Below are 12633 nucleotides of genomic sequence, written 5' to 3' on the forward strand. Positions count from 1 at the left end.
GCAGCGGATCCAGGCGGAGGACTATTCTCCCCTGGTACAATGCTCGATGTGCCTGGGCTACGGCCACGGCAGGCGTCATTGTAGGGAGACGGCGGAGAGGTGCTGCCATTGCGGCGGACAGCACCAGAGGGCGGCGTGTCAGGGCTGGATGGCGGGAGCCGTCCCATCGTGCCTGAACTGCCGCGCGGACGGAAACGCGGTGAGTAATCACAACGCTTTTAGTTCCGCGTGTCAGGTCAGGCAAAGGTGGGAGGCTCTCGCCAGATCCAGGATTGCATACGCATAGGGTAATGATACGTGGTCTCTCGGCGTGTCGCGGCGAACCTATATTGCCGTATTGATGAACAGCAGCTCATTAAATAATGCAATAATACAGGGCGGGTCGCGGCATGTCCTTGGGGCCATGGTCAAGTACCTGGTGCAAACAAAACACAAAGGTGGCTCCGAGCCAAGGAATAATTTATTCATTGGCCCGAAAACACATGTTAATCAGTTTTATGCAAAATGACAACAATAATTTATATAAAGCGACACACATATACCACACATATGACGTAGAATGTAAAAATTTAGTTGTAAAATTTTAAAACAAGATAAAGTGGGTATATGACAAAAATAAAACATAAATTGGTGTACAGAATTTTATCAAACAACCTAGAATAATAAGATTAGTATAAGTTTTATATATATGACGAAAATAAAACATTAATATGTGAATAGAATTTTATCAAGCAACCTAGAATAATAAGATTAGTATAAGTTCTATATATATGACATGCATAGAAAATTTTTATTGCTTACAATAATAGGACAAATATAAAACTCTAATAGCAAATCAGGCTATAGGAAATAATTGACAAAAAATGTAAATACGTTTGATTGTTATGATATTGACCAGTATTAAAGCATATTAGTTGTTGTAATATAAAGAAATAAAAATTGACACTTTACAATCTGTAAGATAAATTCAAGGCAGTAAAAAACATAAATAAGATTTAAGATAGTTATAAGAAAACTGATCGAAATACTACAGTGTAAATTAAACTAATAACAAAATTTATAGAGTAAAGTAAAACCAGAAGCAGACTTATGTGTAGTATTAAGTTAAGTATAGTTTTCTCACATATGTTGTAAATAAAAATGTTTAATAATGGCCCTGATTATGTTAGGGAAATACTGGCAATAAACTCCCCCTGGGTGTGGTGTAACACCTGGGGGAAAACTAAAAAAAAAAAAAAAAAAAAAAAAACCTAACCTAACCTAACCTAACCTAACCTAACCTAACCTAACCTAACCTAACCTAACCTAACCTAACCTAACCTAACCTAACCTAACCTAACCTAACCTAACCTAACCTAACCTAACCTAACCTAACCTAACCTAACCTAACCTAACCTAACCTAACCTAACCTAACCTAACCTAACCTAACCTAACCTAACCTAACCTAACCTAACCTAACCTAACCTAACCTAACCTAACCTAACCTAACCTAACCTAACCTAACCTAACCTAACCTAACCTAACCTAACCTAACCTAACCTAACCTAACCTAACCTAACCTAACCTAACCTAACCTAACCTAACCTAACCTAACCTAACCTAACCTAACCTAACCTAACCTAACCTAACCTAACCTAACCTAACCTAACCTAACCTAACCTAACCTAACCTAACCTAACCTAACCTAACCTAACCTAACCTAACCTAACCTAACCTAACCTAACCTAACCTAACCTAACCTAACCTAACCTAACCTAACCTAACCTAACCTAACCTAACCTAACCTAACCTAACCTAACCTAACCTAACCTAACCTAACCTAACCTAACCTAACCTAACCTAACCTAACCTAACCTAACCTAACCTAACCTAACCTAACCTAACCTAACCTAACCTAACCTAACCTAACCTAACCTAACCTAACCTAACCTAACCTAACCTAACCTAACCTAACCTAACCTAACCTAACCTAACCTAACCTAACCTAACCTAACCTAACCTAACCTAACCTAACCTAACCTAACCTAACCTAACCTAACCTAACCTAACCTAACCTAACCTAACCTAACCTAACCTAACCTAACCTAACCTAACCTAACCTAACCTAACCTAACCTAACCTAACCTAACCTAACCTAACCTAACCTAACCTAACCTAACCTAACCTAACCTAACCTAACCTAACCTAACCTAACCTAACCTAACCTAACCTAACCTAACCTAACCTAACCTAACCTAACCTAACCTAACCTAACCTAACCTAACCTAACCTAACCTAACCTAACCTAACCTAACCTAACCTAACCTAACCTAACCTAACCTAACCTAACCTAACCTAACCTAACCTAACCTAACCTAACCTAACCTAACCTAACCTAACCTAACCTAACCTAACCTAACCTAACCTAACCTAACCTAACCTAACCTAACCTAACCTAACCTAACCTAACCTAACCTAACCTAACCTAACCTAACCTAACCTAACCTAACCTAACCTAACCTAACCTAACCTAACCTAACCTAACCTAACCTAACCTAACCTAACCTAACCTAACCTAACCTAACCTAACCTAACCTAACCTAACCTAACCTAACCTAACCTAACCTAACCTAACCTAACCTAACCTAACCTAACCTAACCTAACCTAACCTAACCTAACCTAACCTAACCTAACCTAACCTAACCTAACCTAACCTAACCTAACCTAACCTAACCTAACCTAACCTAACCTAACCTAACCTAACCTAACCTAACCTAACCTAACCTAACCTAACCTAACCTAACCTAACCTAACCTAACCTAACCTAACCTAACCTAACCTAACCTAACCTAACCTAACCTAACCTAACCTAACCTAACCTAACCTAACCTAACCTAACCTAACCTAACCTAACCTAACCTAACCTAACCTAACCTAACCTAACCTAACCTAACCTAACCTAACCTAACCTAACCTAACCTAACCTAACCTAACCTAACCTAACCTAACCTAACCTAACCTAACCTAACCTAACCTAACCTAACCTAACCTAACCTAACCTAACCTAACCTAACCTAACCTAACCTAACCTAACCTAACCTAACCTAACCTAACCTAACCTAACCTAACCTAACCTAACCTAACCTAACCTAACCTAACCTAACCTAACCTAACCTAACCTAACCTAACCTAACCTAACCTAACCTAACCTAACCTAACCTAACCTAACCTAACCTAACCTAACCTAACCTAACCTAACCTAACCTAACCTAACCTAACCTAACCTAACCTAACCTAACCTAACCTAACCTAACCTAACCTAACCTAACCTAACCTAACCTAACCTAACCTAACCTAACCTAACCTAACCTAACCTAACCTAACCTAACCTAACCTAACCTAACCTAACCTAACCTAACCTAACCTAACCTAACCTAACCTAACCTAACCTAACCTAACCTAACCTAACCTAACCTAACCTAACCTAACCTAACCTAACCTAACCTAACCTAACCTAACCTAACCTAACCTAACCTAACCTAACCTAACCTAACCTAACCTAACCTAACCTAACCTAACCTAACCTAACCTAACCTAACCTAACCTAACCTAACCTAACCTAACCTAACCTAACCTAACCTAACCTAACCTAACCTAACCTAACCTAACCTAACCTAACCTAACCTAACCTAACCTAACCTAACCTAACCTAACCTAACCTAACCTAACCTAACCTAACCTAACCTAACCTAACCTAACCTAACCTAACCTAACCTAACCTAACCTAACCTAACCTAACCTAACCTAACCTAACCTAACCTAACCTAACCTAACCTAACCTAACCTAACCTAACCTAACCTAACCTAACCTAACCTAACCTAACCTAACCTAACCTAACCTAACCTAACCTAACCTAACCTAACCTAACCTAACCTAACCTAACCTAACCTAACCTAACCTAACCTAACCTAACCTAACCTAACCTAACCTAACCTAACCTAACCTAACCTAACCTAACCTAACCTAACCTAACCTAACCTAACCTAACCTAACCTAACCTAACCTAACCTAACCTAACCTAACCTAACCTAACCTAACCTAACCTAACCTAACCTAACCTAACCTAACCTAACCTAACCTAACCTAACCTAACCTAACCTAACCTAACCTAACCTAACCTAACCTAACCTAACCTAACCTAACCTAACCTAACCTAACCTAACCTAACCTAACCTAACCTAACCTAACCTAACCTAACCTAACCTAACCTAACCTAACCTAACCTAACCTAACCTAACCTAACCTAACCTAACCTAACCTAACCTAACCTAACCTAACCTAACCTAACCTAACCTAACCCAGTCTGCTTCGAGCCGTCGTGGAGTGCAGACGTGCTCCGACGCGCTCCGCGAATAAAATTAGCAAAAAAAAAAAAAAAAAAAATTATTTAAAATAGTGATAAAAAATTCTTAAAATTCTAAAAAATTATTGTGAGTGAATGGTCTTCAGTGTGCATTGTGATCAAGGTCTGCAGCTCCGGAATCAGGTGGATCAACCTCATATACCACGAGCCGGACCTGTGCCTTCAGTGAAGCGTGTAGGAACATAAATTAGTGCAGTGTTGCTTCGAGGACACAGTCTCAGACAAAGGACACAGCCTTGAAAAAGGTGAGACCCCAGGATTGCGTGGATTTTTTAAGATCAACGTTTTAACGTCCATATTGACCATTGCACCTCTAGTCCATATTAATTAAGGTTTTAAAATTTTATTTGTTGACTGGCTTTTTGCCTTCCTTATCTATCATTTTAACTATACAATTGTCTCTTTTACCACTTATACAAATTTAATTTTATAACATGACGCTAAACCGAACACCAAAATCAGTGTATTTTAAAGATAACCCGACAGACCTAGCCTTCCAAATGTCACCCACTCAATTCAGTAGCCAGGGTGACTCCCCGTCGGATTCCCCCGTCAGATTATCCTCAGAGGAGGAATGGGCGACCCCAAACACGAGGAGCAGGTACCAACAATGCTTCCCGAAAACGCCCCTCCTGAAGGAGGAAAATAGACGCAAAATCTTGACGGACGACGACAGAGAAGACCTATGTCGTAGTATTAGGGATCTCCTGGATGCAATTGGCGAAGAGGTCGAGTCTGCATTAAGATTAAAGAGAACAGCTAAGGACTCCATCAAAAGTAGAATCAAACAGGCAGACGACCTAGTGTGCGACCTGGCCTCTTGCCAGGAAATAAAAAACATGACGCCGGGACAACGACCGAGTATAAGAACCCAGACCTCCCCTATCCCACAGCAAGAGATGCATATCGGAGAGCTTAAAACCTTCCTACAACCGCTGGTGGACAAACTGGAAGCAAACTCCCACAGTATACGGGAAATAAAGGAGTTTATGGACCGCCAGAACGAAGGTGTAAAAATAACAACAACAGCCTCACATACCCCGACATACGCACAGGCCGTGGCTGCTCCTCATGGAAAGCCGCTCACGTTACATTCCGTGATTGTGGACGACAAGAGAGGAATGGAAACCGGTGAGCAGGTCATGGAAAAGATAAGAGAAGTAGCAGAAGAAGGCGGGGAATGGTTAAGAATAGAGCGTGTGAGGAGAACAAGAGACCGGAAGGTAATTATAAGTTGTAAAACCAAAGAGGGTAGAGAAAAATTAAAAAATAGAATTAGCAAAATTAAAAATCTACAAGTAAAGGAGGTAGAAAATAAAAACCCACTCCTCATTTTTAAAAATATATTAAAATGCAACACAAATGAGCAGATATTAAATAAATTGACGGAACAAAACAGGAAAATTTTGCAAAACCTTACGGAGGAGGAAAAAGTGATGCAGGTGAAATTCAGAAAGAGGTCGCGAAACCCGCTACTGGAACACGTAGTGGCGAGTGTCCCCCCCAGGATGTGGCGAGCAGTGGTCGAGGCCGGCTCAGTGCGCATCGATATGCAGCGGATCCAGGCGGAGGACTATTCTCCCCTGGTCCAATGCTCGATGTGCCTGGGCTACGGCCACGGCAGGCGCCATTGCAGGGAGACGGTGGAAAGGTGCTGCCATTGCGGTGGACAGCATCAGAGGGCGGCGTGTCAGGCCTGGATGGCGGGAGCCGTCCCATCGTGCCTGAACTGCCGCGCGGACGGAAACGCGGTGAGTAATCACAACGCTTTTAGTTCCGCGTGTCAGGTCAGGCAAAGGTGGGAGGCTCTCGCCAGATCCAGGATTGCATACGCATAGGCAATGATTCATGGTCTCTCGGCGTGTCGTGGCTGACCTACATTGCCGTATTAATGAACAGCATCATTACATAATGCAATCATACAAGGCGGGTCGCGGCATGTCCTTGGGGCCATGGTCAAGTGCCTAGTGCTAACGCAACACAAATGTGGCTCTGAGCCAATGAATAATATTATTTATTGGTTCGAAGGTACGTGTAAATAATGTTATGCAATAATATGAAAAATTTTATAAGTGACACATACATTAATAATTAACGTTGTAAACAAATACTTGGTTGTTACGGTTATAGATAGTTTAATTTTAAGTTTGACGATAATAATATATATGTATACCAATTTTAACAAAATGACATAGAATTATAAGAATAGCAGTAGTTTTATATAAATGCGATATTCGCATAAACAAGGTATACAATTTGAATAAATAAATAAGGTACTAATATCAGTATCAGTGAAGAGCAAATCATGCTCGTTAACATGACTTTTTGTAAAAAATCAAAACAGATAATTGATTATAGGGTTATTGACCAGTAAATTATATAAATAGTTGAACAGTACAAAGGAGGCAAAGAAAATAGATGTAAATATTGTTAAGGAATGGAAGGGCTTTATAGTCTTATAGGTAGTTATTAATCGGTGTATTATAGCTATGACAACATATTGTAAGCAATAGTGACTCTGGCATAATATAGTGAATAGTGACAAGTGACTTGCTAAAATACTACATTGTATATTCAATGATAACAATTATAAACTTACATTGTTAAAAAGATTAAGCAGACTAAGTATAGCAGTAAGTTTAGTTATAGTTTTTCACTTCCACGGGCGACGCTCCTGAAACGCCGAAGAAGCCCCGGGCCCTCGACATGCGGGAGGGCGAGGAGGAGTCCTGTTCGACAGCCGAACCCTCTTCATCCGGGTCGACAACGGACCTGACAGGAGCCGGCGCCCGTGACCGACCATTAAAACGCGCCGCGACGATGGCGTCGGTCCGCGGCTCGGAGGCCGCCGCCGCCGCCGCCGCCGCCGCCGCCGCTGACGCCGCCGCTATGAAGCCTCCGCCGGCCGGGAAGTCCGCGATCCCGAGGTGGCAATCCCGGGACCCGCGCCGCGCACCGGCGGGGGCGGCATCCAGCCGAGCGCCCGCCCAGGCGTCCGCCCAGACTTCCGCCCTTGCGCCTGCCCAGACGTCCACACATCCGCACACTCAAGCGGCCGCCCATGCAGCTGACCGCCCGCCCGCCCAGGAACCTGCCCGCCCGCTCAACCAAGCGGCCGCCCATGCAGTGGACCGCCCGCCCGCCCAAGAACCTGCCCGCCCGCCCAATCAAGCGCCCGCCCTGGCAGCCGCCCGCCCGCCCAAGCAAGCGCCCGCCCTAGCGGCCGCCCGCCCGCCCAAGCAGGCGCCCGCCCTAGCGGCCGCCCGCCCGCCCAACCAGGCGCCCGCCCTAGCGGCCGCCCACCCGCCCAGCCAGGCGCCCGCCCTAGCGGCCGCCCGCCCGCCCGCCCAGACGTCCGCACAGGCGCCCGCCCAAGCGCCCGCCCAAGCATCCGCCCAACGCGCGCCGCCCTCGCTGGCCGCTCCCGCGGTATCATTCGCCCGGGTAGCGGCTAGCGCCGGAGCCCCCTTGCCACAACGGAAGGGGGCACAACGGGGAGCAGTGCCTCGCGCCCCGCCCACCACTTCAACACCTGCCGCCTCCAGTTCGACCACAGCTGTGGCCTCCTCTGGAACCGCAGCCCTCGCAGCCACCGCCACCGCCGCCGCCGCCGCCGCCGCCGCCGCTGCCGCCTCAGCCGCCCCGCCGACGGCACAAGCGCCCCGGGAGCCGCGCTACCCAAGGATCTGTGTGGACCACCTGCCCAACTGGGTGGTCCATTTCAGGGAAATTAGCCGACTGCTGGGACGCTCGCCGGCCGCCGTCGCACGCGGAAGAGGCGTGCACTTTACGCCAAAGGACGGCAACGAATATAGGACAGTCCAGAGGTATATCAACACTCTGGATGTCCAATGGCACTCATATTCGTTGCCGTCGGACCGTCCCTTGAAGGTGGCCATCCGCGGGCTGCCGCCCGACACGGAGGAGGCCGCGCTAAAAGAAGACCTGGAGGAGAAGGGTTTCACCGTGGAAGCCATCAAAGCCATCCGGGGCAGGGGAGATCGCCCCGGATGTGTCTTCTTCGCCCTCCTGGCCAGAACACAGAACTGCCAGGAGGTATTCACGGTTAAGGAGCTCCTTCACTGGCCGACCCTGAAGGTGGAGGCGTGGAGGGGGAAGCAGGGACCCGCCCAGTGCCACAGATGTCAGTTGTTCCGACACTCATCGGTCAACTGCCACCGAGCAACCGTCTGCGTGCGCTGTGGAGGGCCCCACAAGGCCACGGACTGCGAGCGGCCATTGGACCAGCCCGCCACCTGCGCCAATTGCGGTGGACCGCACCCGGCGAATCACTCTTCGTGCCCGGTGCTGCGGCGCGAGGCCAGAAACAGACGGGCTGGCCCGGTCGCTCGCAGCGGAACCGCCCCCACGCCTCAAAACACCACGTCCGAAGCAGCGGAGGCCTCACTGATGGCCCCCGCCAACCCACCGACCGCCAGGGGAGCAGAGCTCCCGAAAAAGAAAAGGAAGAAGAAGAAGAAGAAGAATGCCGCCGCCGTGAGCTCTGCCCCCGTGGCGGAGGAAGAAGCGGCTGCAACCGTGCCGCCTCCCCCGGCACCTCAAACCGTTCCCGCGCCTGCCTCGGCTGCGCCGATCCCGCCGGAGCACTTCTACGCACTGGTGCAGTCGGTGCAGCAGATGCAGGCACTACTGGCCGCCCTCGTCCCTGCGGCCCCCCTCAGAGGCGTACCCACCCCTAACCTTTAATTATGGATGGTACGCCTCTGAGGATCGTGTACTGGAACGCAGAATCGCTCCGGAGGAAGAAATACTTGCTGGCCAACTTCCTCCGGGAGCAGCACATCGATGTTCTCCTCGTCAGCGAGACCCACCTGCGGGATGACCAAAAGTTTGGCATCCCCAATTACATTACATACCGGAAGGATGAGAAGAGCCCGGTCAGTGGATATGCCTACCGGGGACTTGCAGTGTTGGTGAAGCGCAACATTATTCATCAGCCCATCCCCCACGTGGAGTTCCAGACAATGTACGCCCTCGGCGTGCTCATCAGCGTCGCCGGCCGCGAGCTGCGGCTGTTTGCCGCATACATACCGCCAGGGGCCAAGCTCGACATCAACGAGCTCTGGTCCCTACTGAACACTACCACGCCAACGCTTGTGGCTGGCGACTTTAACGCCAAGCACACAGCCTGGAACTCCACGAGGATCAACCGAAGCGGAAGAATCCTTCATCAGGCCGCTGTGGACCACGACTTCGAGCTGTTGGGGCCGGACGAACCCACCCACACCGACACGTTGGGAGGCTCCGACACCATCGACATCGTGGCCCACAGAGGGCTGACAGCGCTGCCAACACTGCACGTCTACCCGGACCTGCCGTCAGATCACCGGCCGGTTCTTCTCATCCTCCGGGACCTTCCGGCGAGGGTCACGCTGCCGAGGAGAACATCCAAAATAAAATGGGACCACTTCCATGACGAAATTGTGGGCGACAAGGCCAGTGTCGCCTTCAAGCGGGTCTCCACCAGCGAAGAGGTCGAGCTTGCGGCGAGTGCCATCACCCGCAGCATCCAGCACGCGCTCGACGCCGCACGGACCCCCGTGCCGGCCACCGCCAAATCCGAGCCGCTCCCGGCGCACCTCACCGCGCTGCTGGAGCGGAAGCGAAGAATGCGGAGGCTGTGGATGAGTACTCGCTGCCCAACACTCAAAGCCGACCTGAACAAGCTGGTGGAGACAATCAAGGACAAACTAGAGGAGCACGCAGCCAGATCGTGGGAGAACCACCTCTTATCGGTAGGCGGTGATATCCCCTCCGTTCACCGCCTCTGCCGGCAGTTGTCGGGCGTGCCACAACCCGTCCGGCCGCTGCTGGCAGCCGATGGCCTCCCACGGTTCAAGGCCGAAGACAGAGCTGAGATCTTCGCCGAGCATCTGGAGCGTCAGTTCACGCCGAACCCGATCGTGGACCAGGCCCACCACGACAGCGTCGTCGAGCACCTTCGGGAGTACCTTGCGGAGCCAGTGCCGGAGCTTGAGGATGCGGTATTCTTCACTCCCGGCCAGGTCAAGAGGACCATCCTGAAGCTGAAGCCCAGGAAAGCCCCGGGCGCAGACAACGTCACGAATGAGGCGCTTCGCCACCTACCGCCGGGATTCATCACGGCGGTGACGCGCCTCTTCAACGGCATTCTGCGCTCGGGCCACTACCCGAACATTTGGAAAACCGGAAGGGTGATCCTCTTGCCCAAGCCGGGGAAGGACCTCCGCAAGCCTGAGAGCTACCGGCCCATTACGCTTCTCAGCGCCCTCTCGAAGGTGTTCGAAAAACTGCTGCTCGGCCTCATACTGCCGCACATCACGCCGCGCGCCGAGCAGTTCGGGTTCCGGCCCGAACACTCCACGACGCTCCAGATCGCCAGGCTTCTTGGCGAGATCTCAGCTGCTGCCAATCGCAAGGAGACCGTGGCTGTCGTGCTCCTCGACAACGAGAAGGCCTTCGACAGAGTATGGCACGAGGGGTTGCTATACAAACTGTCGAAGAGCCAACTTCCCAGAAGACTGACAAGGATTGTGGCCTCCTTCCTGAACGAGCGGAAGATCAGGGTGGCGGTCGAAGACGCCGTTTCTTCGGAGAAACCCGTCCGGGCTGGCGTTCCTCAGGGCAGCTGCCTGAGCCCGGCCTGCTACGCTGCGTACACCGACGACATCCCGGTCGCCGATGGAGCCAAGCTGGCTCTATACGCCGACGACGCGGCGTACTTCGCGAAATCCATAAACGCGAAGCACGCCGCCAAGAAGCTCCAAAAGGCACTCGACGCCCTGCCAGATTGGCTCCAGAAGTGGAGACTGTCGGTGAACGTGGCGAAAACGCAGGCCATTATCTCCGGGAACGCCGCCCCACCGCCGCCGCTGAAGCTCTTCGGGAAGGACGTGGCGTGGCAGCCACACGTCACCTACCTCGGGGTCAAGATCGACCGTGGACTTCGCCTGAAGACCCACGTCGATTCAGTGGTGCAAACTGTGAAGATGGCCAGGGGAAGACTGCGTCCAGTCCTCTCCTCCAGCCTCCCGCTGAAGACGAAGCTCGGGATCTACAAGACCTACGTTAGATCCCGCCTCACGTACGCAGCCCAGGCGTGGTACGCCTATGTCGCGGAGACAAACAGGCAACGTCTCCGTGCGCAAGAGAACCAATGTCTCCGCGACATCGTCAGGGCCCCACGGTACGTGAGGAACGCGACGATCCAGCGGGACCTCAAATGGGAGGGCCTGGACGCGTTCATCTCGCGTCTGGCCGGCGATATGTTCGGCAGGGCGGACAGGTCGGCGCACCCGCACCTTGTGGGTATCGCGCCTCTCCACGCTCGCCCGCCGGACCGAAGACACTGGCCATCGCCGAGAGAAGCCATCTTCACAGCGAACACCACTGCAGGCGCCGCACCCGCGGCGCCCGTTGACCCCGCAGGAAGAGGAAGACCTCATTAGTGGCCGCCACGGCCACGCTCGTGACCTGCCTGCCGTTGCAGGCAGCGTAGATATCCGCTGAAGAGGGCCACAATCCCTGAACAGCTACCCCACATTTCCGCCTACGGCGGAAATGCAGGAAGACCCACGACGAAAATTTACCATTCGTCGACAAGTCGTGTTTGCGCGTGCGCGTCTTTGTGTTTAACAATCTCATCGAATCAATCTACAACAAGATGACCGGTCGCGGTAAAGGAGGCAAAGGTCTTGGAAAGGGAGGAGCTAAACGCCACAGGAAGGTGCTCCGTGATAACATCCAGGGTATCACCAAACCGGCCATCCGTCGTTTGGCTCGCAGAGGCGGCGTCAAGCGTATCTCCGGTCTGATATACGAAGAGACCCGCGGTGTTCTCAAGGTGTTCCTCGAGAACGTCATCCGCGACGCTGTCACTTACACCGAGCACGCCAAGAGGAAGACCGTCACCGCCATGGACGTGGTCTACGCTCTGAAGCGCCAGGGACGTACGTTGTACGGTTTCGGCGGTTAAGGTGTGCCGTGTGCGTGTCTCGTGTTTCTCGCTCGCTCGATCTCTGCAAGCGAGTAAACAAACGAAACAAACAATTAAACAAAAAGGCCCTTTTCAGGGCCGCAAAAGTATCGTTGAATTTGTTGTTGTTAAAACCGTTTCTGATGTCACTTATCGTGTCGACCGTTCATTATGCATGCATGCAGCACACACACACACACACACACACACACAATTAACAAAACAAACACAATTTTCGCTACACACAAACAGT

Source organism: Amyelois transitella, chromosome 28 (assembly GCF_032362555.1).
Source record: "Amyelois transitella isolate CPQ chromosome 28, ilAmyTran1.1, whole genome shotgun sequence".
NCBI classification, from domain to species: Eukaryota; Metazoa; Arthropoda; class Insecta; order Lepidoptera; family Pyralidae; genus Amyelois; species Amyelois transitella.